Source organism: Pogona vitticeps, chromosome 3, assembly GCF_051106095.1.
Source record: "Pogona vitticeps strain Pit_001003342236 chromosome 3, PviZW2.1, whole genome shotgun sequence".
In the NCBI taxonomy this organism is placed as follows: domain Eukaryota; kingdom Metazoa; phylum Chordata; class Lepidosauria; order Squamata; family Agamidae; genus Pogona; species Pogona vitticeps.
In genome coordinates, this window is record NC_135785.1 from 173,576,289 (window position 1) to 173,583,986 (window position 7,698).

General features: G+C 41.9%; 1 long non-coding RNA gene across 3 annotated transcripts; it reads left to right on the top strand.

The window, feature by feature from the left end:
* The first annotated feature begins 366 nt into the window (after positions 1 to 366).
* Positions 367 to 3,836, top strand: LOC140705754 (uncharacterized). 3 transcript variants are annotated; one of them, XR_012085245.2, is made up of 3 exons: positions 367 to 501; positions 2,831 to 2,890; positions 3,261 to 3,836. It is a non-coding gene; the product is annotated as an uncharacterized LOC140705754 (long non-coding RNA). The 3 variants fall into 3 exon arrangements; XR_012085244.2 differs by lacking the exon at positions 367 to 501 and adding an exon at positions 563 to 850; XR_013543503.1 differs by lacking the exon at positions 367 to 501 and adding an exon at positions 878 to 2,714.
* Positions 3,837 to 7,698: the final 3,862 nt, after the last annotated feature.

A 7,698-nucleotide genomic window follows, 5' to 3' on the forward strand; every position in this document is an offset into this window, starting at 1 on the left:
AAAACCTTCAGATATACTATATTGGATGTTGAACGTGTTGAAAATGACTTTGATCTGCTAGAGATCTTGAATATCATCTCCTCCCCCCCCCCAATTTGAAGATGATTTCTTTCTGCAAATTAAGGAAGTGGCCATGGGGTGTGTACTGCTGTCTCCAGTATTGCCCCCACCAATGTCCAAGAAGACAGCTTTAAATTCTTTGTTTTATATGTGACTACAAAGACAGGTGAGGAGGCAATATAACAGGAAATGGCATGGATATTCAGGTTAAAATCTCTTACTCTGAATGGTTTGAAATAGAAATAATATTGACTATACATGCTTTTTATGCATTCGGAATAAGGAATGTTTGTACCTTTTGAACCGCATATTTTTTTTTATTTATTTTATTTATATCCCGCCTATCTGGTACTGCTTCTTTAAAATCTTCTGCTGAAGTTGTTCAATAGCTGCAATGAAGTGCTCTGAGGGTATTTGAGAGTAGGTGTGAACTGCTATCAGGTGAGAGGTTTTTTTTTTCTCCCGGGAAATCTGTGTTGATGGGAACAGTGAGTATGTGATGGCAAGGTTGTAATAAAGGGATCCTGTTTGGGGTTTTCTGGAAGTCTGTATTTTTATGTTTTAGATCCTTGACTAATAAGACTCATGTCTCAAGCTTTGATAAAGGAAGTGAAACCGGTTTTCATGTCATGCAAGCAGCCTGGTTAGCTGGGACTCTCTAAAATTTCAGCAAAGGAACTGAAGCCATTTTCCAAGGAAATTTTCTTACAAAAGAAAGTGTAGGACTTAAAATCTTGATTGGAATCTCTTAAAGCCTAAGAATTGGATCATACAAGCTGGACATGATAGAGTAAGATCTCTTGGCTTCCTGATGGATATGAGTGTTTGCATCTACTGTATTGACTGAAATTTTGTCAATATTTAAAGTGAATATGGTACTTTAAGTATATGTAGTGACTGTAAATAATCCACATTTAGTCAGTCTGCAGGGGTTTTTCTTTGGTTACCTGAGTAAGCACAATGTTTCTCTTGCTTTGGGTGATCACTATTAATGCCGGCAAAAGTGGGGGGAATGCAACTAGAAGGGCAGAGGTGATTCGTGCCACATGCTTCTGAAATTGTGACTTCGAGAGTCCCCGTAGTCTTCTCCTGTTTCTTTCATTCTTCAAACTGCTACTCCAAGATTATGCTCACTCACTTGACTGTGCTGTGCCCCATGATGTCAGCAAAGTTCCCACCCACCAGAGGCTATTTGCTGCTCCAGTCTGCTTGTTAGTGCTGCCTTGAGTATTTGCCAGCTCCCTGCTATGATCTGGTCTCTGTTTCCCCAGTGCTGCTGACATTTTCTGCTGGTATTCCCACAGTTCAAGGTTTGATCAATAGGCCCATTACATTCATTTCCTAATACCTAGGCACTGCTGGCTGTTTCTGTTTCGCACAATCACTGGGAAAGTGTCAGAGCACACAAGGAAATCCTTTAAAATGGATTTGCATGTTTGTAATTTTTTAAAAGGGGAAATAATGATTATATAATATTATTTAGGATGAGTACTGATGCTTTTAAAAGAGGAAAAAGATGACTGTATAGTATTAATTATGGATTTCTGGATACCTGGAAATTCCAGATTTTTAAAATTCTGATTTCTCAATCTGATGGGCTGTAATTCTGAATTCCAATTCCAAATCCTGAATCATAATTTTGGTTTTAGTACACATCCCTATTTGTAAACAACTTCTGAATATACATAGAAAACCCTGGAATGGGTCACCATAGATCAGAATCAACTTATTATTTCTCTAGCTTGTAGGTGGAATGAATGAAAATGCTCATCACAGACTTCTTGGGAAACAATATTAATGGAAATCATCATAATCAATAATAATAATAGTTTTCAGAACCAGGGTGGCATCCATGTGTCCCCTCCTTCTATCTTCACTGCCACCAACTGAGATATATTAAACTGGGGACTCATGGCTAGCCTGGATTCCCCAGTTAAGTCCATCCCCAGTTAAGTCCAGCATTCTATCCAGTATGTACTGTCAAAGACTAATTTGAAAAACATGTTCTGGGGTGGATGTGTAATAGCCAATGAAGATTTGAGCTATGGAAAAGTACTCTTCCAAGCTCCCATCCAGATGCTGCGCAACGTTTAAATAAAACCTCCAAATGCCTGTTTTTGTCTTCAACCCCCCCCCCCCCCCCAGTATTTGGAACAAAATGACAAATACAAATATTGGTGTATTTTTCCCCTCTCTAAATTATTTTTCAATGTACCTGCAATTTACACCTTGTAGTTCGGCATTTTCAAGATTATAAATAATCTCTATAATAAAATGGCCTCTCCCTCTTCCCGTATTTTGGGCTGTGTTGCAGCTAATTTTATGCCTCCAGGAGGACGCTGAACATTCAGTTCTTGCTTTTAAAATGATATAATGGGGAACTATTTCATGGCTGAGTATTAGATGCCTTTTCTTTCCCTCTAGGGAAGGCCTGTGTAATCAAGGAAGACTTATTATGTCTAGGCTAGCCTCTAAAAGCTACACCGTTTGAAAATGTATGGGAGGCGGGAAGAGTGATTAGCAATAGTTGTCAAATAAGAAAGAAGCACTGCATATATTTAAGCTCTTACAAGGAGATTTTATCCAGACTGTAGCCGTGGCACAGCAGTGGATTCTGTGGGCCATTTCTCAGGATACCTCCACAATCCCAAAAGGTTTGATGCCTCTTCTCCGTTCAGTTTAATTAATGCCGTGAATTTATGTTGTCATGATTTAGAAACAGCAGTTTGACCCTGTGGATGATTTCTGCATTTCTGTTCCCTATTGACAGAACTGGAAAGGCTGCTGCCAGCTGCTGATGACATATGCTGACAGAACTACATTTAAAACCGTATGTGGCAAGAGATGAGGCAATTCCTGCATGCTTTAATGGAAAGTGAGGGAAATGAGTATTGGATGGGAAGGGGAAGGTTATCTCTGTTATGGAATCATTCTGATCTGTGAATTTTGATGTATTTTGCAAAATTATTGTTCAAACTTTTGACTATTGGAATGTGAAGAATCTTTCCATGTTATTTTTCTATTGAAACATTTTTGAAAAATGTAGTCATCTGAAGCTTTGAATTAGAAAGCAGCTTCACTGCAAGCTATTAAAGGACCATTTGAGGTGGGAGGGAGGGGGGCTGTGGGCTGGAATGAGACTTGCATCACAAACAAGAATGAAGATGAACTTCCAATTTAATTTCTGATTTAATCCACAGGCCCTGTGTGAGCACTCATTGTTATTGCAGGTATAATACAGGGTGCAAATCAAATAGCAGCAAAGCCGAATCGTTCCAATTCCGTTCTCCAATGCAGCTGCACCCTCAGGCCAGGCCTTTGTCTATAGAAAAAGAAATGACTGTAAATTGATACTTGTGACTCCTCTGTCCTATATACCATATGCAAACTCCTTTGAGTTCAAGAGCAATGATACTTAATCCAAGTTTTGGACTATTTATTTTAACCTCAAATTGTATGTACTGTATTTTCTTTGCCTGATGGAGAACACAACAGCTTGCCTTGTTTAGGACTTTTTAATGATCCAGTCAAGATGTTAGCCAACACAGACTTTTGTTATCTTCCATTTCTATGAACTGATATCAGAATTACTATCAAATTCTATGTTATCTGTTCCTAAAAGAGGTGGGACAACTTTGAGCTGAAGGCAAGGTTGAAGCTGTATGAGGTTCAGAGTTACCTCTTTCCCATCATGGGTTTTACTGATTAATCCTTTTTGTACCTTAACTTCTACCCCAAATACAGTATACACAAGAGGTGAACTTGATGAAAACAGTTATTTACATGGACTATGTAAGGACTTAGTCCATGTAAACAAGACTTTTTCTCTCAGATACAGATTGAATGGACTAGTAAAGGCTGTGTAACTGAGCACATGAGTGCATTGCAGATCTGCTATTTGCAGATATTAATTAAGCTGCTATTTCATTTCAGCTTTTCCATAAACAATGTGCTATACTGACAGTGTTGTGGCTAGCAGGATAATGTTGTAGTGTAGTGTACACTTGGGGTGAATAGAAATATAAGAAAGATTTATCTGCTCATGTACTGAGTGGGGGGAATTTTAAATATTTGGGAATTCTCTGCTTTTTGGAACATAGGAACACATAAACATTACTGTGTATGTGTATGGTATATGTACAGAGCTGATATATACTGAATAGTTTCAGGGCAAGAGAAAAATCTGTAGAAGCCGTCTTATAAACATACAGGAGACAATCCACCCCAACAAAGCACTTTGGATCATCAGCATCTTCCAGACAGCTAGATTTCTACAGAACTCACACCTGCTCATAAAGGAGGGAGAGCTGTCATTTATGTCTCTCTCCTAAAGAGGTTCTGCAGGCTACAGTGGAAGTGCCACTCAAAATTTCCCTCCAGTAAACTTATTCTTGGGCTTGGCACGTTCTCCCAAAAGCTAGTCCTACTGGCAGGGATGGGGTGGAGTTAGGGTAGGTGAATAAAGTCACACCTTTTACCCCACAATTGCCACTCCCAACTGTTTTCTTGGATTAAAAAAAAAAAACATAAATTGAGATTGCAAGCTTTAAGAAAGTGGCAGGATCTAATGGTAGAATTGCAGTCTCTGTGAATAACAGCCTTAACAAAAATGTTGCCTCAATGCAAAGCACAGTGTTTACCATTCTTTTATGTGAAGGAGTGTGAAGGAGCAGAGAATGGCAGTGTGCCGTCCCTGACAATAGAGAACATAGGGGAAGAAAAGACAAACACAGGGGTACCAAAAATAAATGAGGTGACAGTTGACGAAAAGGCGGGAGGATTGGAAATAAAAGAAAGAGCAGGAAAGACGGAGGTTTGCTTAGCCGAAGGGTTGATAGAGGGAGACTGGGCGGAGGAAGAGGTGTCAGTGTGGGAAGAGGATATAAATGAGGAAGGGGCGAGATGGTTCAGTTCGGTTGTGGCAGAGTACAAGGAGAAACGGAAAGAAGCGCGAAGAAAGGCATTCGAGAGAATAAGAACCCAGAGCCTTATAAAGGACTTTCCTAATCTCCAAGTGGGAGGACTCTTGCCAGATCCCGGGACAGAGGAGGAAAAACCCCAACGGTACATGACCTGAGAGTGGACCATGATTGTGGCGCCGCGTGAGTTCGAGTTGCAGCGGGAGTTAAAGATCGCCCACAACCAGTTCTACAACAAACCGGGTGCAACATGCATGTTGTGGGACGATCTGTGCCTACAGAGTACTCCCTCCCAAGACCCGAATACAAGGAATGGCGTTGAGTCCCTGGGACTATGAGAAAAGTTTTTTTCCAGACAGTTGTGGCTTGTTGCCAGAGTTGAAAGGTTTTGACCCAATAAGTGATGTGCTGGTGGATGTAGGCGTGAATAAAGAAGAAAGTTTAAAAAGTTATTAAAATGACTCCATTGTCATTTCCCGCTGAGACTGAGGGGTTGCCCCAAAAGGTAGATGAACCCAATCACAAGGAGATGACATGGAAGCCTCTCATCAACCATTACTACGGGGTGGCTAAAGCCATGAGATCGTTTTTTAAAATGGCCTTATATCACCCTTAAAATGGTAAGGATAACACAGACACAAGCTTTTCTCCACATCCACCTGACTGAACGATACATACGTAGAGGTCTCTAAGGCCAGCATCCAATTATTTTTCCCATGCATGGTAACACAGTTTTAGTTCCACAGCTGTGGGCACTGTACCTATGTGTATAAACCTGTGATCTGAGTATTGTACTCCAAGGGTTTGTGTCGATTGTAACACAAAAGTTCACACTGAAAGAAATCTGTTTTAATTTTTTAAATGCCGCACTTGTTAAATTGATGGGTCAGAGACCGCAAAATAAAGATTGGTTGATTATATATGATATTAATATAAAAAACAACATATGGATAATCTATCTTGTTTACACTGTTTTAACTGTCTTGGAATGTTTAATTGTTTCCATTTATTTTAAATATTACATGTATGTATTTTAATGGGTCGGAGACTGCAAATAAAGATTGATTGAATTCTTTGCTTTGTTTCATTTGGCTCACAGAGAAACAGACAAATAAAACATTTTCCACTCTGACATTTTCCAGGCAATATTTGTGTGAATAGCTCCTAAACGTTTCATAATATATCCATTCTGGGGATGGAGGAAAGATGTGCTGACAAAATGTCCATCATTAAGCACAGAAAGGCCAGTCTTTCAGAGAAGAGTTTCCTTGTGACGCTGTCTGTGTGCAGGGCTGGCCCTACCATTAGGAAGAGGGGACCACTCAGGCAGCAGATTTAGGATGTAATGAATAGACAGCAAAATGTTTAGTTTTTTTATTGTTGCATTTTTTTTTCATACTGCAACAGGAGGGGATGTCCGGCCTCCAGAGCCGCATTAACCCATGGCTGGGACCCTAGGCTTTCAGATATTTCAGCTCCCCTCCCAAAGTGCCTTTAACCATTGGAGGGAGCCCTAGGGTGTCTCAGCAAAACCAAAACCTGACAGGTCCCTAGTTCCTGCAGGGCCCCTGGGCTTCAGCATAGTCAACTTTATGAATAACACAGCCTTGCCCACCTCCCTTGATTTGGATGGGCGGTGGGAACAGTATGTTGCTCTGCCTCAAGCAGCAAAATGTTTTGGGATGGTGGTGTGCATGGGTGCACAACTAGATAGAAACTGGGCTTTGATCAATTGCACTCTTAAGCAACAGACTATTCAAAGCTTTTCCCAACTCCTGTGCCTCCACGAATTTAATGCATTAGTGCAGGGGACAACATTTGTGAAACCTCGCAAAACCCCATGCGGAACCCCCATCTTCATTCCAATTAAGACAGCACCTTTTGGAAGTTTTCCTTTTACCACGTTGCTGTTGGCCATAAAATCCACACAGCACTAACACAGAACCCTGCTTTAGATGCTTGTGACATCTTAAAGGCTGAATATCATGGGGCTGATATTTTCTTTCTTTCCTGGTAGGGTTTCCCATTTAAGGAGAGGCAAAAATGCATCGGGTGCCATGCCACTCCCCTCTCCAGGAGCGATGGGGTGTCCTGAGGAGCGAATGAGTCACAATTAAGCGGCGCACCGCCCGAGGCGAACAGGCTCCCGGGGGTGGGGTGGGGGGGCTGGCGGACTCTCCTTGGGCTGGAGGGCCGGCAAACAGACGCGTTGAATAGCCATCGGTCGGGAGCGCTTTAGCTGTGAGAGTCCTGCATCAGCAGGGGGTTAATGACTAAATGGCTCTTGGATCCTGTTGCAAATCTACATACAAATTCTATGAGTCTAACTTTAGCATCTGGACCAAACTCAAGAGACTATCATCCCGTCTAAAAATAAAGGAGAAATCTGTTGCCAACGCTGAGTATTTTCGTAGCCCACGAAGGGATTAAATAGGGGCAATGCACTTTGCACACGATCGGTGCGTCTGTCATAACATATCCCCCCGTCCAGGGACGACTTTACCAGCCAAATGCTAAAAAAGTAAGCCCGCAGGGAAACATCATGGAAGAGAGTCTGCTCTCTCTCTCTCTCTCTCTCTCTCCCCGTCCCCTCCTCGACCCCCCCCCCCCCGCGCCCGTCTGGCTTTCCAGAAACCCTTGCTGGCCAAAACGGCTCCTCCCTTCGGGGCGGTCCTGGGCAACCTCTGCCCTCGCCGCCAGCCCAGGCTTAGCAACCGAG